The sequence below is a fragment of the Macrotis lagotis genome, chromosome 3 (genome assembly GCF_037893015.1).
Source record: "Macrotis lagotis isolate mMagLag1 chromosome 3, bilby.v1.9.chrom.fasta, whole genome shotgun sequence".
Lineage (NCBI taxonomy): Eukaryota > Metazoa > Chordata > Mammalia > Peramelemorphia > Peramelidae > Macrotis > Macrotis lagotis.
Window position 1 is genome coordinate 36,095,816 of NC_133660.1, and position 25,401 is coordinate 36,121,216.

General features: G+C 35.9%; 1 long non-coding RNA gene across 1 annotated transcript in view; it reads right to left on the reverse strand.

Moving 5' to 3' along the window:
• Positions 1-25,401, reverse strand: part of LOC141516041 (uncharacterized) — a 38,865-nt gene that overhangs the window by 9,019 nt on the left and 4,445 nt on the right. The window contains exon 2 of the long non-coding RNA XR_012476590.1: positions 21,889-21,980. This is a non-coding gene — a long non-coding RNA (uncharacterized LOC141516041). The remainder of the gene's footprint in view (positions 1-21,888; positions 21,981-25,401) is intronic.

The window sequence follows — 25,401 nt, forward strand, 5'->3', positions numbered from 1 at the left end:
TGTCTGAGGTACCTTTTAGCAACATGTAGTTTTCGTCTTTATCTTTTTTAATTAGATCTGTTTTTACTTTTGCTTTGTTGGAGATCATGATCACTACCCCCCTTTCTTTTTTTTTTAATTTCAGATAAAGCATAATAAATCCTACTTCAGCACCTTACTTTTATTCTGTATCTCTCTTCTTCAGATGTTTCATGCAAACAATACATTGTAGAATTCTGATTTTTAATCCACTCTGCCTTCTCCTTTCATTTTATGAGTGATTTACATTCGCAGTGATGATGAAAAAAATTGTGTATTTCTATTTTTACTGTTTATCCTTCTCTCCCTCCCTCTCCCTCTCTCCTGTTATCCTTCATCCTGTCCTTCTTTACCAGTGTTTTGTTTTTGCCCACCACCTCCCTCAATCTGGTCTCCTTTCTATCTCTACTGCCCCTTCCTTTATATCTTTCCTATTTCCCTAGGAGGTGAGATTGGAACCTCTGGAACAAAGAGAATGAATACTTTATTCACATTATGTTCATAATTTCAAATTGTTTTCTGGAACTGGAACAATGCACAATTCTGCCAATAACATATTAATATGGCTATCTTTCCAGAACTCCTCCAAAACAGATGTTCCCATACTATTTCATATTTACCAACTTGCTAAGTGTGAGATAAAATCCTCAGAATGTTTTTGATTTGATTTCTCTTATATTTTATTTTGTCATCAGTGCTTTGGCTTAATGTTTCATGGTTACTTTTTGGGGGTTTTTTAAATTTTTATTTATTTAAGGCAATGGGGTTAACCAAGACCACACAGATAGGCAATTATTAAGTGTCTAGGGCCGAATTTGAACTCAAGTACTCCTGACTCCAGGGTCAGTGCTCTATCCACTGGGTCACCTAGCTGCCTCTCATGATTTTTTTTAAATTTGCAATTCATCTTTTGAGAATTGTTTGTTTATATTCTGCCAAAATCAATTTTCCAAAGTACTACTAGAGGTAATTTTTACCCCCAACAGTTCATGCAGAATGATTACACTGTGAAAACATGGCAACAAACTTCATTTTCCTAAAATACTTTGGAGTAATTTTGAGACACCTGAAAAGAAGGGCTGATTTCTAACCTGACCATTTCAGAACAAACTTCCCCATGTAACATTCACACAATGTGAACTAACCTTGTCTCTAACAGATGCCTTTTGAAAGGCAAGAAGGTGCTCTTATTATTCTGGGGTTCCTGCAGTGCTTACTGAAGCCAGGACTAATGGGTGTCTCTGTGGTTTTGCCTTTTTTAACAAGTCTACTTGAAGAGGGGGAAAAAAGGAATGGAAAGGGAGACTTTGGACTACTTTAGGGTGTGACTGGTTTTCTAAAGTTGGCACTTGGACTAATAGACAATGCCATTGTTTTGCCTACTGTTGCCATAGTAATCCTGGGAACGGTCCCAGTAGCTAAAAGACTAATGCCAACATCATTCCCCTTTTTTCTGGAGTTTTCCCCCTTGATCTCAGAACTGTGGAACGCCTTTCTATTTTTTTAAGTACTCAAATACATACTTGTTTTGAAGCATTTTTCCAACCACAGATTTGCTTAATATTTTAACCTGTTCATATATATATTAGATGGAACAGAATTTAAGAACATCTAGAAGGAAAAAAAATATTTCAATGGTTTTACCTGGTCCTTCTATTAACAATTAATTAGTATCATAGATCCCTTATCTTTCATATAGGCAAAATATTAATGTCATTCTTTATAATTCCCTCCTCTACGCAAAGCCCAAGTGATATTTAACCTAGAAATATAGCCAGGCACTGGCAGACACATGACCAACATAGGAGAATTTTCCAGTTTACTTCCAGGAATTCCAGGTCCACTTTAGAAAAATGAAACTCAACCTTCATCTCCATATCATTTGCTATGCCCCTATGTTTACTGATTTAAACTGATTTAGGTTTATCTGTAACAAAACTATATATTAAGGTCAATTTCTTAGCATTGAACTCTTATTTTTGTCTACAAAACGGAATTTACCTATTATTATTACCTATTATTACATATTTATTACCTAATTATTACCTATTATTGATTAATTACAAACTGGGTTCCAGGCACTCTATTAAACACTAGAAATAGAAAGACAGGCAAAAGTCCCTGCCCTCTAGAAGTTTCCAGATTCTAGAAGGAATCACAAGCAAATATACTCAAATTGGAAATGATAAAGGGGAGTGCATTAGAATTAATAGGAGTTGAAGAAGACTTCCTAGAGATGATGGGATTTTAGACAAGACTTAAAAGAAGCCAAGGAAATCAATTTGTGAAGCTGAGAAAGGAGAGCATTCCAGGTTTGGGGAACAACCAGAGAAAATGTTTATAGTCAAGAGATGGAGTGAGTTAATCCATGAACCATTAAGAGGTCAGTGTTACTGGATCAGAGTATAAGTCAGGGGGTGATATGTAAGAAGACTAAGTTATGAAAAGTTTTGAGTGTCCGAGCAATAAAATGGCACTGGATTTTAATGAATAGGGGGATGAAACAGTTGAACTCACCATGAAGGAAAATCACTTTTGTGGTCAAATGGAGGATGGATTTGCAGTGTACAGAAACTTAAGGCAGCCAAACCTATCAGCGGGTTATTGAGTGATGAGGGTCTGCAGCAGGGGGTTAGCAGTATCAGAGAACAAAAAGGGACATGTTCAAGAGATAAAGCAAAGGTGATGTCAACAGATCAATAGCTTGGGTATGGGAGGGGAAAGATGGTAAGTAGCCTCATGTGATTCATAGGCTGAAGCTAGAGGACTGGGAGAATAGTTTTGCACTCTACAGTAATAGAAGAAGTTTGGGTGGGGAAAGATCTTAGAAGAAAAGATGGTGAAATTCAGTTTGGGAAATGTTGATTTTAAGATGTTTACTGGACATCCTGTTTGGGATTCATCAAGGACATTTAAAAATGCAAGACTGGAAGTTAGTATTGAGGTTGGAAGATAAGATTTAAGAATCATCATCATAGGGATAATAAAATCCATGAAGATGAGCTTACTAAGGCTAGTAGTATATATATAGAGAGAAAAATGGTACCTAGTTCGAATCCTGAGGGATACCACTAGCTAAAGGTGTAGAGGATAATCCAGCAAAGGAGAAAGAGAAGGAATAGTCAGATCGGTAGAATAACCAGAAAAGAATGGTATCCTGAAGACCCAGAGAGAAGAGAGGATCAAGGAAGAGAAAGTGATCAACAGTTACAAACACCATAGAGAAATTTAGGAGAATGAGAATTGAGAAAAAGCCACTGAATTTGTCAATTAAAACATCATTGTAATTTTCAAAAAAGTAGTTTTTTATGAGATGATAAGGTTGGAAGCTTAGGATTTAAAAAGAGGATGGAGGAAAGGAATTGGAGGCAGTTATGGTAGATGGTCTGTCTCTTCAAGAAACTAAGTCACAAATGACAGAGGATATATAGGAAAACAGAAGAGACAGAAGTATAAAGTAAGGGTTGGTTTTTTTTTTAAATGGGAGAGACCTCGGTATGTTTGTGGGTAGGAGGAATAGAGTCAGTAGGCAGAAAGAAAATGAAAATACATAAAAGCATAGAAATGAGATTGATGGCAAACTTAGAGGAACTGAAAAGGAATATAATCACTTGAATAGATATAGCTGTTTGCCTTAGTAAGAAGTAAGAGCATTTCATTATGTGAGACAGGAATGAAAGAGGTAATAATGGCAGAAAATATATAATATGAGATAAGGAAGAGGGAAGAAGAGGGAGCTCATGGAAATTAGTTTCCATTTTTTTCTGTAAAATTTGAAGAAATTTTCTTAGCTGAAAAATTAAGGGAAGGAATTAAGGGAGATTTCAGGAGGAATGAAAAAATTTGGAAAAGCCACCATGGAGGAAAGGATGGTAAGTTGATAAGGGAGATATAGGATGATAGCCTAGCAGCAGTGAAGACCCAGCTGAGGTTATATAGCATAAATTTTTAGCAAACCCAGTCAGAATGGTTGCATGATTTTCTCTACCTTCATTCAACAGCAAGTATGTAGGCTAAAAGTTGATGAATGTTTTAGTGATCCAAAGTTGAGACTTGCCTGTGTATAATTGGCAATATGATAAGGAGCTAAGGATTCAAGATGGTTAAAAAAACAGAAGTTAATCATTAATGCAGGGATATGGTCTAAAGATAAATTTAGAGTTTAAGAGATTGGAGATCACAGTAGGGAAAAGAAGTAGGGTTTTCTAGAGTAAGGCAGAGGCAGGAAAGGTCAAAAGAGTATGGTCAGATAAGGAGATTTCAGAATTCTAGAACATGGAGGTGGTGATGATGATGATGATGATGATGATGTTTGTCCTTTGCTTTCTGAGAAGACCCCAACATCAGGGAGGTGATACCATGACAAGCACATGAATTGGATTTGAATGAGTAAGTCACCAACCTCATTTTCTTCTCCAGAGTCATCTGAGTCCAGTGACCAGATATAAATCAAGATTATTGGAGATGGTCCTAGATGTTAGGCAATAAGGATTAAGTCACTTACCCAAGGTCACACAGCTAGTAAGTGCCAGAGGCTGGATTCGAACCTGACTCCAAGACCAGTACTCTATCCATTGTGGCACCTAGCTACTGGAGGATGGCACTATCAACAATAGCTGAGATGGGGTGAAAGGGAAGTTTATGGGAGGGAAGTAGGTTGAGAAACAGTGATTAGAACATTTATAGTAGAGTTAATGTGTATGAGAGCTGGAGTTGGCAAAGAGACAGAAAATTTATTGAAGAAAAAGGAGAGAGATGGGGGAGGGGATGGTCCATAGCCAACAGATACCAGGATTTTAAATGCATATAAATATGAAGAGTCTGAAGCACAAAGGAGAAGGGGTTACTGGGTGATGGAGAAAGTGGAAGAACCTGGTAGTGACAATGGGGAACAAGGAGTATTCCAACTCATTGTGACCAGTGAGCTGATGGGAATGAACTAATATTAGAAAATATAGTCAGTGAGGCTGTGTCATCTGAGAGGAATAAGATTTTAGTTAGCTAGTAGATGTAAAAAGTACAAGAGGAATAGATTTAATATGAAGGGAAATGTGATTTCTATGAAAGAAACAATTCATAGGACACAGTTGAATGGCTGGGTGGAGTTAGGATGAAACTTTAGGGTGGGAGGATTGAAAGGGATGAAAATAAGAAGTTAGAAGGCAGGGTGTGGGCAATGGAGCTTGAATTGGGATTTCAGGGTTTTAGAATCCCTGGGATATGAAGGCTATGAGCAGGTGTAAGAATGACCAGCACTGAGTGGAAAGCACCCCTCATCTTCTCAAAGAAAGATAGCATTTGGGCTGACATGGGAAGCACATAGTCAGATGATCAAATGAAAGGCCTCCGTTTCACTCTTCTCTCCAAAGGGAAGAGATAGGCAGGAAGGGGTAGAGCAGGAGAAAGAAAGAAAGAAGTCCTGCTCCCCACCAACTTTCCTCTTCCTCCTCCCTCAAAAAAATCAGGAGAAGGAGAGATGGAGACCAAAGAGAGAGTTGCTCTTCTTTGCATTGGTTCTTCACCTCCCAGATGGGAGATTGGGCTGGAAGCCAGAGGCGGAAGTTACTTTGTCCAGGCATGAATAGGAGGTCACTGCATTGCCACCTTTTCTTAAGGAATGTCCTATGCCTTGCAGAAAATGAAAGAAGTAGAGTCATATTAATATATTAAATCAGTTTAAGATTGTCAAAGAGAATAGAGAAAAGAAAGGGAGGGAGAGGGGAAAGGGAAAAAAGAAAAAGAGAGAGAGAGAGAGAGAGCATATTCATTAAGATTTGAGGTGCTTGGGGTAGCTAGGTGATACAGTGGATAGACCACTGGCCCTGGAGTAAGGAGGACCTGAATTCAAATCTAATCTCAGAAACTTAAACCATGCTTAGTTGTTGACCTTGGTCAAGTCACTTAACCTCATTGTCTTGCAAAAGAAAAAAAAGAAAAAAGAAAAGAAAAGAAAAAGAATGAGGCATTATCCTAAATGCTTCACAAATATTATCTTTTTTTGATCCTCACAACAATCCTCCAAGATAGGTTCTCTTATTGTTCCCATTTTGCAGTTAAGGAAATTGCGACAGAGAGAAGTTTAGTGATTTTTTTAGGGTCAAGGGAAAGAGAGAAGAGGAGGTAGAGTTAAGTAAACACAAGACTTGGTTTAAAATCATTGATGAGCATGCACTTTAACAAAGTCTTTTGGCAACTTTAATCCCTTTCTTTGATTCAAGGGGAAGCAAATAAGGAAGAAGGGGACTCAGTGTTAGATAGAGAAAAATGGAAGGAAAAAGAAGACTGAAATGTCTGAGATGTACCCAACTGTAAACTTTGTGATGGTACTAATCCAGTATCTGGCACATAGTGGGTTTTTAATAAAGGTTTTTTGAATTTATTGAATCATGTCTTATAGATCTTTATATTTTCCACAGTTTGTAGCAAAGTGTCTATAAGAAACACAAATGTGTGTGTGTGTGTGTGTGTGTGTGTGTGTACAGCTAGATGGAGCAGTGGATAGGAATATATGTCAGGGCATAAAGTCAGGGAGATTCATCTTCATGAGCACAAAGCTAGCCTTAGACATTTGACTAGCTATGTGACCCCGCCCCCCTCTGCAAATGAGTAAAAGAAAGAAATGGAAAATCACTCCAAAATCTTTACCAAAAATCTCAAATGGGGTCTTGAAGAGACAGACACAACTGAAAAAATTGAAAAAAACATGTGTTTATCTATGTGTGTATAAATATGTGTGTAAATGTGTGTATTGAATGGATAAATGAATAAGTTCTACTAAGTGAGCTTAAAAACAAGCAAAATGCTAAGCTACTTTATTCTAATTATTCTCTGTTCCCAATCCCCATTAGTCAAATGGCATGATCAAGTCTACGATGATAAGTCACCATAGTAAAAAGACAACTGTAAACAAGAGACCAGTTATATCTACTGAGGCAGGGAGAGGAGGCTATTTCAAGGAAGAGGTTAAGTATCACTGAAAGGACAGTAGAGTCATGTGATTGTCCATTGTCTTAAACTTCCAAGTCTTTTTCCAAACTGTCCCCTGAAAACTCAACCTGTCCTTAGCCACTTTTTGCTATACTGTTACCTTGAATGACATGAACCATGAAAAACTATAGAATACTAAATCCTTCTGGATTGAATGTTCCAGTCAGTTACCCAGTCCCCTTCAACCCTCAGTATTAGTGGACTAGAAATCAGAAGGCTGCTTCTATTGAACCAAAGACAAAAATATTTATGGAAGATCTAAGTATAGGAAGACGTTTACAGTTTTCTGGAAATTCTTCCGAGTATCCATAAATTTCACCTTGAGGATCCAGAATTACCAGATCCAGCATACTGTAGGAAGGACAAAATGTAATAAATCCATTCATGCTTATGTGGTAAAGCCTGTTTAACTCCAAAATAGAGAAAATACATCCCACAGTGGCTTCATTTCCTTTCTGGAGGAGTGACGATTGAGAGAACAGCAATAACTCCTAATCCTAGCCATACATCATCAGTGCCTCCATACCTCCTCTCCCTTCTAAATCCTGTGACATATGACTTCCAACTTCACCCTTCAATTGAAAGCACTTTCTCTGTAGTTTACCAATGATCTTTTGATTGCCAGCTCTAATGGCCTTTTTTAAAAAATTCTCATTATTTTCAACCTCTCTGTAACTTTTGACAGTTAATTATCAGCTCCTCCTGGATACTCTCTTCTTTCTGGATTATCGTGACCCAGTGCTTTCCTGATTTTCCTCCTTTCTGCTTGAATGTTCTTTCTCAATTTCTTTTTGCTGTATCTTCTTCTATGTCACGTCCATGAACTGTGTGTGTCCACCAATGTTCTCCTCTGGCCTCTCTTATCTTCTTTCTATACCATATCACTTAATGATTTTATAATAGATCATTTACTTAGCCCTCTATTTCTGTTTATTACATGTCACAATAGTAAATAGTAAAAACTGTAAGTAGTAAATAGTAAAGCATAGTAAAAAATAGTAAAAATAGTAAAAAAAAGTCCCAAACTATTTAGGACATAAGCAGTTTACCAACTAAAATGATTGATAAAGAAAAATTTGTACAGATTTAGTACTTTCAAGAATTCATTACATTCCCCGAGCTCTTCCTCTACTGCCAATATGGTGCACATTTAATGCGTCTTATCAAATGGTCTTTGTGTATTGCTGAAATAGGAAATATGTTTCTGGGTTTCCCTGTGATTGGTAGCTGGTCTTCAAGTGATACCTCTCTGAATTCAGCTAGATTAGTTCTTAGATGGAAAAATATGAATTTCAATAAAGCAATATTTACTATTGGTGGTGTTTTAGTCATCATCATCATCATCAAGTCATTTCAATCATCTTCATTGATATTTTCCTTCAAGACCCATTTGGGATTTGCTTAGCAAAGATACTGGATTTTTCCATTTTTTTTTCCTCCAGATGAATTTATAGATGAGGAAACAGAGCTAACAAAGTTAAGTGACTTGTCCAGGGTCAGACATCTAGTAAATGACTGAGATCAGATTTGAAGTCAGGTCTTTCTGACTTCAAGTGCAATACTCTATCCACCATGCCCCTCTGTTCTTGGATACAGATGTGGGAAAAGATTTTATAAAGCCAAAAGAAAAAGAGGGTGGTAGAGAACGAGATGAATAGGCAGTATCATGGAAACAATGAACATAAACTTGAACAGGCTTTGGGAGATAGTCTAGCATAGGAGAGTCTTGTCAAGCTATGGTCCATGAGGTCATGAAGAGACATACAGAACAAAACCAACATGTGTAGCTTACTGAATTACACATTGAAGTTCACCTCCATAAGATTATGTTGGCTTATAGTAGAGCTTTTGTGCAGGAATCCACATGATGTTATTCAAACATAAATAGACAATTGCTTGGAACACAGCCTGGGTATAGAGCATGGACATAAGAACATAATGAAAATTCATGTCAACACTGCATGTGTTTTTGTTTTGAAGACATTCCATCTGTGGATTCTACAAAGTGTTCTTCAAAGAACATTTCTCCTGAGGAATTAAAGATGATTTGGTCACAATGCATAATGGGAAAAAAGGCTAGAGGACTCTCTTGAGACAAAACTTTCTCTTTTCATCAAGCTGCCTTCAGTTAAGAGAATGAACATATCTATCTCATAAGAGACCTTTGTGTAGATTTCTGAAGGTTTGACACAGCCACAACATGTGTAACCAAATTCAGGGGATTTCCACTCACCATTTGCATCATGAATTATGGCCCACAACCTACTTGAAAAGATCTCTGCTATGCATAACTAAAGTTGCAAATGTCTCTCATTAGGAAATTAGAGTCACTGTGAGTCATTTCACCTAGTCTTTATTTACAAACATACAGTTTGTTTTCAGTACCCTATGAAAGAAAAAAATAACCACAACATTCTTGTGGATGGTGAGGTAGCATCTTCCCAAGAAAACTGTAACTGTGCTATTGAGAGACCATGGAATTGAAATCACTGTACAGGTCACTAACAGATTTTGCTCATGCACATGAGCCTGAAAGAAATAGACAGATGTGGGTATGATGGGAAAACAAACATGGAACAATCAGTACCGGGAGGGGAAGCAAATTAAAGATAGGCAAATCTTTACCTAATTAAGTAGGCAACTATTCCTGTAAGAAGTAAACTGGATTCCTTTCTTGGGTGCTTCGGGATCTTGAACTGCTCTGTGTCAGTATTTTTTGTGCCTTGGGCAGGTACGCGTGGGGGAAAGTATGAGGGTGGTCCTGAATGTCAAGAAAGACCTACCTTCTCCAGTGACTCAGCTCTGGGAAGTGGCATCATACAGAACATGTTTGTAATGACATCACTGTGTTACCACTTCCGATTTCACCCATAAGTTCAACCAACAATTCTATGGAGATGACACCCACATCTCTTCATCCAGTCCTGAATACTCTCCCAATTTCCAATACTATATTTCCAACTCCTACAGAACATTACACACGTTTCCTACCACCACCTCCAACTCAGTCCATAGAAAACTGAACTCACCACCCTTCCCTTAGGGATAGTTCCTCCAGTCACTTCCCTCTTTCTATTTATCACACAATCATTTTCTCATTCATTTTTTACTTCAACCTCTCTTATGCATCTAATTGTACTTCCAATTGCTGTCCTAAAACTGTCATAGCAGTTAGCAATAGAAGTCGATAGAGCCACAAAAAAAAAAAAAAAAAAAAAAACCAGAAGACATTGGTGTCAGCAAGTATGGAGGCCAAGGAATTGCTCTAAGGGACTACAAAGATTGTACCATGCTAATCTTTCTGTCACAGGCAATCCACATTTATTAATGCAAAGTATAAATTTGTCTCCTTTCCAAGGGAATTGGAGGAATGTCTCTACTCTGTAATTTGGCAGGAAGGAGAGAAGATAGTATTCAAGATGAAGACAAAAAAAAAGAAGAAAATCAAACACCAAGTTCTCAGAAAGGGAATCCAAACCAAGGTCATGAGAATCAAAGGTTTGTAAGGAGGTACATACAATGTAGATTATGAAGAATTATTCTATCAAGTGAAATTGAAGTGATGGTCAAAAATAAAGAAAATCAACTAATCAGGTGGAAATAAAGATCTTTTTCTAATTATGTAACCCAAATCTCCTCTCATACACAAATAGATAGTAGATGGACAAGACTTAATAATTTTCTAATCCAACCAAAGCCTAAATTATGAACCCTACACACACACACACACACACACACACATATATATATATATATATATATATATATATATATATATATATATGTATATATATATTTATACATAATTTCCCCAATTTAATTCCCAAATATTCATTATAATACATATTTCTTAAGTCCTCACTATATACCAAGTACTTAGAGGACATAGAGTATTTGGACAAGCAGTTGTTCCTGCCCAATGGGATTCATTGTCTATGTCACTAATAAGTGATCATTGAACCTCTACTTAAATAACTTAAATGATGAGGGAGCACACAACTTCATAAGGTAGTCAATTATACTTGGAAAATTCTAATGCTTATATGATTCCTCATTCTATGAATATGAAATCTGCCTTCCTCTTACTTCCATTTGTTTTATTAGTATTATTAAAGTTTTTGTTGTTGCTAAATGTAAATATATACCTACAGGAAGTTCAATGGCACAGTGGATAGTGCCAGACCAGGAATCAGGAAGACATCTTCCTAAGTTCAAATCTAGCCTCAGACACTGGTCAGGGGCTGTGTGACCCCTGAACGAGTCACTTAACCCTGTTTGCCTCAGATTCTTCGATTGTAAAATGAGTTGAAGAAGGAAATGGAAAACTTTAGTATCTCTGCCAAAAAACAAACAAATAACAAAAAAATAACCACAATCAGACACAACTGTCAACAATTAACAACAACAACAACATATAAACATATATATGTGTTAAATATATACATATTTGTGTATTTTTTAAAAAGAGAATTGAGGAAATTTTTCAATATATCACTTCCAATATTTTAAGGCATTTGGAGTTGGGGGTTGGGATGAAGAGTAGAGAAACCATAAAGACTATCTAGTCCAGAGATTTTTAATGAGATCTATTTGTTTAATATTTGATAACTGCATTTTGATACTGAAATGGATTGGCACTCTTTTAAATCCTGAGTTTTTTTATTATATACATTTTAAAAATATTCTATCTATAGGATTTATCAGTTTTTCAAAGGGGGTCTGTGATACAAAAAAGATTAAAGATCCCTGATTTACTCCAACCTCATTTCGCTCAAGAAAGAAAAAGAAAAAAAAGGCTTAGAGAAACTGTGACTTTCTCAAAGACACCTAGCTAACTCAATGTAGAGTCAGATCTCCAGAGTGGGTCTTTCACCAAGCAAAATGGCCTCAATAGTTATTATAATATTCCTTTCTGAGATTCTGAGAAGAGTATGCAATTCTGATCCAGGTTTGAAGGACATAGAATGTTACTAGACAGAGGTTAGCTGTCAAAAGTCCAGGTTGCTCTGTGGCATTTCTTCCCCCCCACCTTCATGGATATCTATGATGGAAGAAGCAATCTTTCAGGAAATTCAGGCTGTGATTAGCCTGCAGTGAGCTCATGGAGGAAATTAATTACAACAGGGACAATCAAGCTTGCAAGCTGACACTTGCATTTTTTTTTAGTTTAGTGAGATCAAATATAACCACCACCATGCCCATCCCTCTGACTTACAATCACAGGACTTTTGATCTCGGAGGGGTTTTTGTAAACCATCTCTCTATTCCCCTGCAAAGATAATTCTGTACTAAAAATATAGCCATGGGGTAAATCTGACTCTGAACTTACTCACATCTCAATAAATTGTGAACAATGAGAATAAAAGGGCTGGGCCACCTGGGTCTGAGAAAGGGGTAGTGAGGAGAGAACATTCCAATAACCAGAATAGGAAGTTTGTGCAAATAACAGAGAGGGCAAAAGCCAATATCCTCCCTTGAGAACAACTGAAAAATCTCTTACTATTGTATTTAATAAATATTTTTTTCAATAATTGCTACTGAATCTATGTATTTTCCATATGGAAAAGCATATTCCATGATCTGTATGTAAGATTGGGGTAATTGAATAAATCAATTCACCAAATCCTATGTAAGGTACCTGATAAAATTAAGATATTCAGCCAGTCTCAATTATGCTTTAGATCATTAGTATTCAAAGTATGTTTCATGGATCCTGGTGATTTCTAAGAATCCTTCAGGAGAGGGTCAGCAAGGTCAAAATTATTTTCATAATAATACTAAGATGCTATTTATATAGGACAGTGAAGTGATAGAATGAATATAATATTGAGTCTGGTCAACAAGACTCCACTTCTGTAGTTCAGATGTGATCTCTGTCTTAGCTTTGTGACCCTAGGCAAGTTACTTAACACTGTTTACCTCGGTTTCCTCCTCTATGAAATGAGTTGGACAAGAAACAACAAATGACTCCAGTATCTTTGCCAAGATTACTCCAAATGGGGTCACAGGAAGTCAGACCCAACTGAAACTACTGAACAACAATAAAAAAGTATTAGTTTATTAGAATAGTCATTTCCTTTATCAACTACATAGCCATATGAGATCAGATTTTCTTCATATACTTCAACTAAAATATATCACACACAACAGATTGAATAGAGAAGTAGATAGGAGAATCCAACTATTACAAAAATATGCAAAATAATTCTACTGATCTCACAATCTATTTTTTGACCTGCAAATTAGTCATTTTTCATTGATTATGTTAATGATGTCAATGAATAATGGGTCCATTATTTTTATTTTAATATAGTACAGTATTTAATCCAATACAAAAAACAAAAACTCTTTGAGGTCCTCAATTTTTAAGAGTATAAAAAAAGTCCTGAGACTAAAATGTTTGAGAACTTCTGCTTCAGATCAAGTGTGCAAGGTCTCCAAAAGCCATTAGATGAAGTAAAATAATACCAAAAATATATTTATTTCAACTGATCACTTATTTTTATCCTTCCCTATAAATCATATATAAAATCAGCTGAACTGAGGAGTCTATAGAGTGGTTACCCAAGAGATGCAGGTTGCCCATCTGATGAAAATGGTTGGGGGTGGGCACAGAGATGAAAAAAACTTGGCTTTCACCTTGGCCTCAGTTTTCTCCTTCTTGATCCCCAATCTTTGGCTGGAGGAGAATCTTTCAAGCTTTATTAGTTCTAAGGATGTTGGATTCTCAGTCTGTCAAAGACCAGCTTGCAATTTCTGGCAACATAATGAGAGTTAGCCTGTTATATCATATGTGTATATATATATATATATATATATATATATATATATATATATATATATATATATATACACAAACCTGTCTCAATGGACTAATTGAGAGTATGAGAACTTAGAAGCCTGAAGTGGAAAAGGGTATCAAGTGAACAGCAGTTGAACATGGGTTATTTCATCCTGATATAGTAAGTATCATTCCAAAGGGATGGGTGATGATCTCCATTGCCCTCAGATGATTGAGGAGTAGAGATCCCCGAATCCAGAGAGGCAGAGATGGGTACCACAAGATGATCATGACACTGATCCAATATACATTGGAAATGTATATAAATATTCTATTTCATACAATATATATACATATATTATATATAATTACATATCTAATTAAATCAAAATGTGATCTACTAAATCAAAATATAAACAGATACATATAATTGCATATCAAATTAAATTGAAATACAATCATAAACCTTGAATCACAATGGGAACATGATAAATATTCCCTATACTCCTAAAGACCTAACCCATAAAATCAATCTTAGCAACCCTAGTCTGTCATTGCATACAAATCTTTGAAAGCAAAGTCACACTAAAGATCTAAAGCATACGTCAAAGTGTCCCATTGCCTTCTACTTCATGTCCAGCTACCTGGGTCTTCCATCAGTTTTAGCATAACTGTCCTAATCTACTCCCCCTCCCCCTCTATGTTGTTTACTATAATGAAGGAGTGATGTGCAATTAAAAAAAAAAAACACAAACCTCATATTATGGCAGAGATAAATGACCATGAATATAGTAAGTAGAAGAACTTAGGAGCAAATATTGATGTTTTGTTAAATATTTTTCAGTTCTCCCTCCCACCCACAAAAAAGTATTAATAGAAGATTTTTAAATTTTATGTACAATATTGACATTTTCTCCATTATTTTCTTTAATCTAGACAATCAACAAAACAATAAATCAAATGCTCAAATGCTAATGTGTAGTATTTGTCAATTTGCAAGGCAGGAATGCTCATTTTGAAAATTTCACAAATAGTCAATTTGAGATGACCCTAGAACATCCCTGGTTACAGAGATTGCCTGGGTCTCTACTATACCAAGTGCAGATAGAGAAGTGAAAAGAAATTACATTTTTTTCTACCCTGGACAAAGTGCTGGCACACAGGTAAACATAAAGTTGATTAAAATAAGGTATTTGCCATCAAATAGGAGATCAGACATATAAACATTCATACAATATGAATGAGAACTTGATAAAGGTGATGTTGTAAGGCCTATGATGGCATCAACTGCTATATTGTCTTGATATTTGCCCATTTCCACATTATTTTGTACGTCATACTTAATATACAATATAACATGTTATTTTGTATCTATTCATATAATCTTGATCAAGAATAACATTTATAGAGTCCCTGCTAAGTGCCAATCACTGTGGGAAGCATTTTATAGCTATTATTTCATTTGTTCCACAAAACAACTTTAGGAGGAAGGAGCTATTACTCTATCCATTTTACAGAAATTGAAACAAACAGAGGTTAAGTGTCCTGCCCAGGGTCATATCATTAGTGTCTGAGGCTATATGTGAAATCAAGTCTTCCTGACTTCAGTTCCAGTATTCTATCCCAATAGCTGCAATTATTACATTATAAAGGGGTAAATGAACTGGGAAGGATGAACAATGTGATATCATAGGTCTGGTGAAGAAAAAAAATACTTTTTGACCAGTGGAAAGATACTCCCAGAGTAGGGAACAATGCGAGCAAGGGAATGGGAGCAAGAAACTGCAGACCATATTGTTGAGTCTAACATAAATAATAAGGGCATAGAAGCATAGCATTTCTGAGTGGGATGGTTCAATATAATCCTGAAAGAAATCCTCTTATTGGTAGCTATATGGTACCATGGATAGAGCACTGCCTTTGAAGGCAGTTAAGATCTGAGTTCAAATCCCACCTTAGATACTTGTATGACCCCAAACAAGCCATTTAATTTCTGTCTAACTCAGATTCCCTGACTGTAAAATGGTGATCACAATAGCACCCACCCCCCAAGATTGCTGTTAGAAACAAATGAGATTATATATCATGTTTGTAAAGTACCTGTTACAGAGTAAATGATTTGCAAATGCTTGCTCCCATTTTCTTTCCTTCTCATTTCATAAAGACACTGAGGCCAGAAAAATTAAATGATTTCCCTAAGGTAATGCAGATGATATAGAACTGAATTAGGATTCAAATTCATTCCATCTGACTCCAGACTCCATGTTCCTTTCATTATATTTAACTGCCCTTCCCCAATATAGCTCTAGCCTTAACATGCATTAGAATAGATCATGTCACCTATTTGGAGTTGGAAGTTTCTGTTAATAATTGGACTAGACATTTTTGATTCAAAATTCCCTTGATTGGTAGTTTGGGGATTTACTTAGAACTGAGTGAATTAATTACTTGGAACATTTTAAATGACAGTCAGGAAACCACCAAAAACAGTGACATATGGAGTTTGTTGAGAATCTTTAGTGAAAGGATCTGGGTGCAAAGAGGCACTTGAAAGGACAATATTTGAACTCTGACAATCAGTGGAACTTTCCAGAATTAGGGACCTAGAAAAATATTTCCTAATTAATTTTCTAGCTATAGTTTTTATTTCAGGGGCAAGAAATACCCTCTCCAAGAGCAATATTTTCATTGAATGGTAAAAAATTGTTGGCTTCACCCTCTCCCTGGGAAGGGCAACTAGAATCATGTTTGTATTCTTTTCTTTCCATGAGTAAATAGTGATCCCTAATCTTGCCTGTAGTCTTGTGAGTTTAGAAAGTTGAGAGCCCCTGGGTCCCTTTGTAGAAGTTGCCAGTAATAAGAGGAGAGACTATTTACTAGCAGAGGGAGGAACCCAAACCTGGATTTGACTAAGGAGACTGGACCTCACCACAAACTACAAGAGGGTCAAAGGTATAAATTTGTCCCTTCCCTCCTACCCTCTGTTATGAGGTTCTCACTGTGGTCTTCTGAGAAGCACTGAATGGGTGATGATGAGTGATCGATACATGTATATCTGTTATATAAATATATGTAATGTTTTACTTTACTATTGGCAGTGGCCGGGAAGGAGTTGTGTGGATTAAGTAAGTGGAAAATTACATTGTCACTGCACGTCCTGGCATTGGACTACTTGATTTTTTTTTTAAAGCCAGAAACCAGAAGTGCTTCCTGTTGTTTTTTGATGCCATAATTTGTGGTTTTCTGATCTGAAACACCTCTTTAAGCCAACTCTGGAAGTTTTATTAAGTTAATCAATTTCATTAAAATAACTGAAAGGTCTGAGAAACTGCTGATTCATTGGTGTCCATTATAGGTTTCCCAAGATTTACTCTTAACTTTATCATGTTCTTCTGAGCATTTTTTAATAATTGTGGCAAGAAAACACCCCAGCCTCATTCAGGACTTAATGAAAAACTATGCTGGATTTTAAAATGAACTGTGTTCATTTTGTTTTATAAATTAGATTTCATAATTTGTGATTAGTGTAACAAGAATGTATATTGAAATTTTATCTTGTCCAGTTGGGTAAGTGTACTGTTCAAGCCAGCACTAAAAGGGTGACATTTTGTGGATGGTGATGACTGGTTTCTTGTCAAAATGAATACAATATACCATGGGACTAAAATGTTATTTTATAATAAAATTATAAATGTGACATAAAAGTAAGAATGAAATAAAATCATTCATAAGACTTAGTTACTGAGAGGTCTAAAGTTTGAAAATTTAACATAGCTTCTGGGTTGCCTAAGCTTAATGTAGTTAGTGCTCATCCATCTTGGTGGATTCCTTTCTATTATTCAGTTTGCATATCTGATTGGTATGTTACTAGAAGGAACCCCATGGAACCATATCCAACTGTATCACTGTTGAATCTTGGCCAAATGTTCTTTCCATTCTATTGTTAAATAAGTTCCTTTTTTTAAATGTTAGAATTAGAATTTTCCAAGGCTGGAGAATTTTAAATGCAACTGTCTAGGAAGAAAAATATCCTAATAAGTGAAGAGAATGACTGTAAGGTGCAAAATTGGATCCAGAGTAATACATTCTTTGAAAGAGATGGATGTGGTTCCAGAAATTCTTTAGGACTGATTGTAGGGTAAAGACAGAAACATTCAAAGCTGAATAATGTATTTTCTCTTTCATTTCCTTGGAGTATCATAGTAGGATCATTGGGTCAAGGGAAATGAAAAGTTTAGCCACTTTTCTTGCATATTTCCAAATTCACATCTAGAATGGTAGGACCAATTCTTAGTTTCACCAATAATGCATTAGCATAACTATTTTCCCAAGTTGCCTTTGACATCAATTATTTCAACATATCATCATCATGTTTGTTAGCTAGAGTTTTTTAATTCGTTTTATAATTAGTTTTTTGGAGCACGTTTCCTTATGGTCATTTATTGACTGATTTTTTTTCTTTTGAGAGCTACAAACTCATCTCCTTTTGCTACTTTTCTATTGGTTCTTGATTGAATATTTTCTCATTTTTCTAGATATCTTGGATATCACATTTTTCTGAGGAAAATGTTAGGTAAACATTTTGTCTTATTAGTTTTTCTTCTTATCCTCTCTTCATTGATATTTTCCATGTAAAGGTTTTAAATTTTATGAACTAGAAATTCTCGCTTTTTTCTTTTGTTATCTCTTCTACTTTCTTGATTGGCTAAGACTTTTTTTCCTAGCCATGATTATAAAAGTTAGCTATTCTCAGTTACTTTAATTTTATAAAGATGTGACTTTTCATATTCAGTTTATAGTTGAAGCTTATTGTAGAATATACTGGAAGATATTGGTCTATTTGACCTGTTTCTAAAAGGCTATAAGCAGGTTAAACTGAAAAAGCAGAGTAATTGAAGTGAAGGAAGGTTTATAGGATGCTTTGAGGATAATATAAATAGCAGTATTTATATAGTGCTTTCATACATCTCTCATTTGAACCCCAAACAACTAGTCCTGCAAATAATCATTACTGTAGGTATTTTTATCATTCCCCTTTCAAATATGGGGAAACCATATATGGGATCACACAATGAGCAGCAGGGTACACATATCCAAATTCAGGTTTTTCCAACCTGTGTTCTGTTCACTACTTCACACTGCCTCTCAAGGGCATTTCTTTCTATTTCCAAAACATAAACCCCACTTTCTGTCATTTTGCGCTAATATTTTGATTTTTTTCTGATCAGTCAAAATTGGCTGGTGCAAAATTGCACTGCTGAGGCTGGTAATTGAGAGGAGCTAACTTATAATCATGGCAAGGGGAGAAATTCTTGGCCAAATAAGGGATACTTAAGAAAGGCAAAAAAGACCCTTTCTGTACTCAAAGAGCACATAAAACTAATCCGGGAGATACCATGCAAATGGTTAAATACAAACTAGATATACATTGGCTAATTTGTTGTTTGTTCTTATTTTTCATTGACATCACTGTCAGCTTGATGCATATGAATTGGATTTGTGGGACACAGTTGCATATCATCAGTCTCACTCTCCCTTCCAAAGTCATCAAAATCCAGTGGCAAGACAAGAGTTGGGATGACTGGTGATGGCTCAGGATGCTGTGGATGATCTTGGTGATGTTTGGAGAAGCTCTAAATGCTACATGATGCCTACTTTAACTACTTTAATTGCCATTGGAACAAATTGTTCTCATCTGCCCTTTCTGCCAGAGGATATTGGGATAGACACCCCCCTACCTCACCAGTGGGTGGAGGTCTATCAGTTACGCACAATCTAATTTATCCTGTGGGTGCTTTACTAGGGTATGGCCACAGCACATGGAGCCCCAGATGAGATCTGAGTGAAACACTTGTTAGATGCCAAGATGGATGAGCGGCCTTAAAAAGGGGTCAGAAGCCCTCAGGTCAGAGGCGCAAGTCTTCCTCAACACCCTATACACCCCTATAGGCTAAATAGGGAATAAGCAACAAAGAGAATAAGCTAGAATTAAGAGGCATAGAAAGGGACCATTGACAAATACAAGGGGGGCAGTGAGGTGGAGCAGTGGATAGAGCACTGGTCCTGGAGTCAGGAGGACCTGAGTTCAAATCTGACCTCACTTGATAATTGCCTAGCTGGTAACCTTAGGCAAGTCACTTAACCCCATTGCCTTAAAAAAATAAAGTTGTTTTTTTTTTAAAAGTGAAAGACAAATACAAGGTACTTAAGACTAACTTCTATGACTTTACAATTTCCCAAAGAGTTGGTATTACACTCTTTATTTCTGAGTCATGTGTCATGGACAGGTTCAAAAATGGAACATATGGCTAAAAATTGGGCATCTGAGTGTCTGTAGTACTGACATATTAAGCATTTATGGAGTTGAATATGAAGCTAAAGTGTAGGAAAGATTAAGAGTATTTTAAGGAGACTGGCTGATCTCTTAAGTTGAGAGCATTAGTCTACAATTTTAACAGGTCCTCCCTCACCTTTGTTAGGTTTTTCAGAATTAATGCCCATCCTTTCACCTGACTGTATATCTACTTTCATTTTTAGCTTCTCTTTCAAATGTTGTCTTTCTCCATTAGAAACTAAGTAACTTGTGAGTAGGGACTGTCTTTTCCCCTTATATTTGTACCCCAGTGCTTAGAATAGTTACCAGGCAAATAGTAAGTGTTTGAATTCATGTTGACTGAAAGATGCACTATGTCACAAAAATCTGAGGTCTACAGTGTTGTGACTCAGAAAGAAAAATCAGTCTCTACCATTCCACTATATATTACAATACTTTTTTTTTTCAGAGATGTCAGTTTTATGTAAAAAGAATTCAAAATTTCACCATATTGAACCAATGGCTCAATTGTTCATACATAAATGGATGAGCAAAGTTCCTTCTGGCAGTAAGTGCATGAATATGTGAATTGCAAAGTGAGAACTGTCACAAAATTCTAATGCTCTATTTTATGGATATCGATGGAGTTTTATTCCATTGTCCTTGTTTCCAAGGGCTTAATATTCTTCTACTGGCAACCATATAAATATACAAGGTGTCCCAAAATCTTAGTATAGTTTTAAGCTTTAATATCTTAAATCCACAGTAGCTTTGTAATACCTAATATGTGTTTAAATATTAGAATTATATAGTTCATTAAGATTTGTAAAATACTTTACAGATCATCTGATTTGATTCTCACCATATCTCTGGATTATTGTTGCTATTATTGTCATTGTTATTATTTTCTCCATTTTTCATATGAGGAAACTGAGGCAGACGGGTTAAATGACATACCCAGGGTCACATAGCTAGTAAGGGCATGAGATCAGAATCTGGACTTCCAAGCTCCAGCTCTAAGTCTCTATCCACTATAACCCCTAGCTACCTCAAATATACATACCTAAATATAGCAAATATAGCTAAAAACAATACTAAAAACTACTATACAGTGCCTAGAAAATGAAAACCAAGACTTAGAATGTTACATGAACAGTCAGCAAACTCTCCCTTTGAATTCAAGGCTAGGTCAAAGCTGTGATTAACCAGCAATGTAGCGTGTTCTAAGAAATGAAATAAAAATGAACTTGGATTTCAAGGAATGTGATACCATGATTTCCTGTTGCTTCCAACCCTTCATTTCAAGACTGAATTAAAAATAGTTATCTTAGTCAATGACACTGGAAAGACTTGAATACTCTTATTCTTTCCCCAAATAGTAAGTTTCAGTCATTTACACAGTCATCAGTCTATATAGATGCTACTTGCATCAAATCCTTTGCATGAGTGGGTGGTTTCCTGTCTGTGTTTAGTTTGTACCTGTTCCAGAGCGTGTGGCTTGTGGCCAAGCTCCTACTGGTTTTATCATCCTGTTTTATGTTTAACAGTTGTGTTGATTTTGCAATTGGGCAAATGACTCCTGCATTTCTGAGGGGGACCTTTATGAGACTGACAAATCTCCTTGCCCATTTCTCTTTTCATTCTCATAACCAATAAATTCCATCAGTAATCATCTCCAAGTTTAACTATCTTACTTCCTTTAATAATGGGAATCATGCTTTGGACATTGGAATCTGAATATCTAAAGAAGGAGACTTGAGAGTGAAACCTATGAAGGAAAAGAAGAAACCTGGAGCAGACATCCTCTTGTCTTGGATGAGGATTCCTTATTCTGGGGTTCGCAGATCCTCAAAGGTTCCATCAATAAATTTCAGAAGGGATCTATGAACATGAATGGGGAAAAAATACATTTAAATGTTCACTAACTTTTGGTTTCCTTTGTAAGCCTGTGTCGTTTATCTTATATAATTAAAAAAAACATTATTCCAGAAAGGGGAGCTATAGGGTTCCTCAGACTACAAAAGGGGTACTTCCTCCCAAAAAAAGTTGAAGAACTTCTGTCCAAGATCAATCAGACATCTTAAGTCTGAATAGAGTAAGTAGGTTTCCCTTGTGCTGTGATTTGAGGGACAATGAGAAACCTTTCCTTCCTTCCAAAAGAATTCTCCTCTAACCACCAACTATGATGCCTAAAATTTCTCCCTTTCCCTGGCCCCCACCCTAAATCCTGAACTCTATCTTTGAACTAAAATAGTGCTTACTATTAAAATCCAAGTGCCTTCCTGGTGTCATTTACACATTAGAATGAATTCATGTCATATACTTTCCAACATGAAAGCCAGTTTAGAATGATTTTTGAAATGGGGGAGAGTAGAAGTCCAAAATCAAATGTACTAAATGTTTTTTTTTCTTTAAATCCAAATAGCTTCTTTAAACTAATTTTTCAAGCCATTACAACTATTAATGTCTAGTAACTTCTAGAAGACTTTTTTTGAAGGTAGAGATATACACATAGGATGTACTGTAACTGGTTAACAACTGGCAATGGGAATGGGGGGAAATTATACATAACATTTTCTTGATACAATAAGTCAAGCCCTGATTTTGTAGGATTTGCTTCTTTCCAAAGTATAAATGCTCCCACTGAAAATTTAACAATTGGCTCTTTATAAGCTGTTTAAATTGGCTCCAATACACCATAAAAAAAGGAATTAGCTTCTTTGTGAAATGGAAGGTAAGTATTCAAAATCACATAGTTGGAAGGTCATTTAACCAAGCCCTGTGGTTTTACTGATAAGAAATTTGACATACAGAGAGATAAAATGATCAGCCTCAGATCTCAGAATCTCAGAAGAGGAAAATACAAGACTCAAACCTAGGTTTTCTGACACTAGTAAAACTATGGCTCCCTTTATTATTATTATCATATCACAATAACCAATATAATGATGATTGCTTCTTGAGTTCCATAATCCCTCAAGAAATGCAAGGCCCCATGCACATGTCTATGGAATATCCCTCAATAGAAAACTATTTCTTATCTGATTGCCCTATGTGAGAGACTCCCTGATTACCAAACATAGAAATCACTGTTTAATGATAAGGTGGGAAAGGAAAATGTTCATGAGCAAAACAATAAATCAATGTTAGATTTGTAGTCTTTGCTGATTTCAGAGCTATTTCAGAATGAGAATTTAAAAATCTACTCTCTCCAAACTGGTTAGAGGTGGTTCCAGCACACCCCTATCAAAGACAGTGGTGCTCTGAAACTCGGGGTGGAAAGACAGATGTTCCTGTATCAATCGCTAACAAAGTTTTGTTAAACATCAAACAAAGAATTAAACATTTTTTTTTTACTAACTGGGAGCTTATATGCTAATTTTCTAAGAAAAGGAAAAAGGAAAATCTACATCAAGAAAACAAAAACCTTGGAGATGCTTATTATGCATGACTCAAAAAAAAAGAACTTCTTGAATTTTTTTTTTAGAATTTTCATAGCATTCCTTTAAATACTAAGTTCCCTGGTGCTTTAAAGTGGAATTTTTTCTATAAATTTGATTTACTTGTGATTTTTTTTAAAGTTGAAGTTACTGAGTCAAGTAAAGCACATGATAATTCCCCACATTGTCAAAATGGGGAAGGAATAATTCACTATGGAAAAATTCATCAAGTGAAATATAGCTGCTATATTTTAAAAATCAATCCCAGAATTTAAAACCTAGAGAAGTCATAGAAATTATCTTAGGCAACCCCTTTAATTTTACAAGTGAGGAAACTGAAATCCAGAAAGGTTTGTTGTATTTTGACTTGCCTATGATCTTTAAAAATATCTCTTCTGATGCCAAAGTCAGTATTTTATTTTGTTTTTACCATTTCATAAAGTGTTTACCAAACACCACTAAGATAGAAGTAGATACTTAAAGGATTTAGTCTAAATTATAAGCAAGTAAATGAAACTCTCCAAAAAAGCAAAATCCTGGTATATGTCCAAAAACTGGTCTTTGAAATGAATTCTATCTAGGACCAAAAAGAAAAAAAAAGTCATATGATTTTCATGGTGATTTTTTTTTAAATTTCAAATAAGAAGGGAAGGGTCCAGATACAAACAAGTCCAGAGGAAGTGAGTTTCTCACTCAAGAACAGTCCTCTGACTCATTAAATCCAAAATATATTCACCTGTTGGCCCCAGGTGCTATGAAGAGGTCCATCAGAGGAAGATGGAAGGATTATGTCTCAGAGTCACTTACCAATTCACCTTCCCAAATTTTCCAGAAGGCCCTCAGGTAGTGTCCGAGAGTGATGATTGTGGATGTTGGCAAGTCTCTGAGTAGTTTCATGGTTCAGTCATGCAGGTCTTGTGACTTGATCATCAAGTCAAAGATTTAGTTATTGGATCCCTTAAAGAGATCCCAGTCCTGGATTTGAATGCCAATGGAAAAACCCTTGACTATAGAAGCAGAAGACTTTGTTGTTGAAACATTTCTGACTCTCCCTGACCTCATTTAGAATTTTCTTGGCAAAGATATTGCAGTGGTCTGCTGTATACTTCTCTGGTTTATTTTACAAATGAGGAAACTGAGGTAAAGAGGGTTGTGATTTGTCTAGGTCACACAGACTGGAAGTGTCAGAGATCAGATTTGAACTCAGGAAGATGAGTGTTCTTGACTCCAGGTGGCAGCTCGCTTTCCACTGAACCTGCCATATCCTATAGAAGGATTTTCCTTATTTCCTTAGTTGTTAACTTTCCCCATGTGGATTCGTTTTACCTATTTATTAAATATTTATGTATTTCTTTAGCTTTGTATATGTTACATGTCCCCAGTAGAATATAAGCTGCTAACCTCATACAAAGACACCCCTGGCTATTAGTCCAGTGCTTTGCACTTTGAATGAATGAATATTTTGAGGGTGTCACAGTCCTCTCCCTTAAATAAACTCAGAAGGTCCAGACACCTCAACTGAACAAATCAATCAAAAAATGTAAAGGAAAGTAAAAAGTACTGAATCCTGATTTGAAAGGAATAAAGAGTTTTGAATATTGGATGAAAGCATCATGGCAGGAAGCAGATGACAGAAAATGTTGTAATACCTAACAAATCAGACACATCTTTCTGTGTATAACATAACAAACCAGCTTATAATTATGTATCTCAGCCACATCAAGTCAAGTGGTGCAAAATCCAGTGGTTCAGGGTGAAATTGCCCCAAGAAATGGAGGGAAAAATTAATTTTCTCACCATCACTGTTATTCTTCTGAACTTCTAAAGACTAGCCTATCTAGAATGCTCATCTGCAGTGTCCC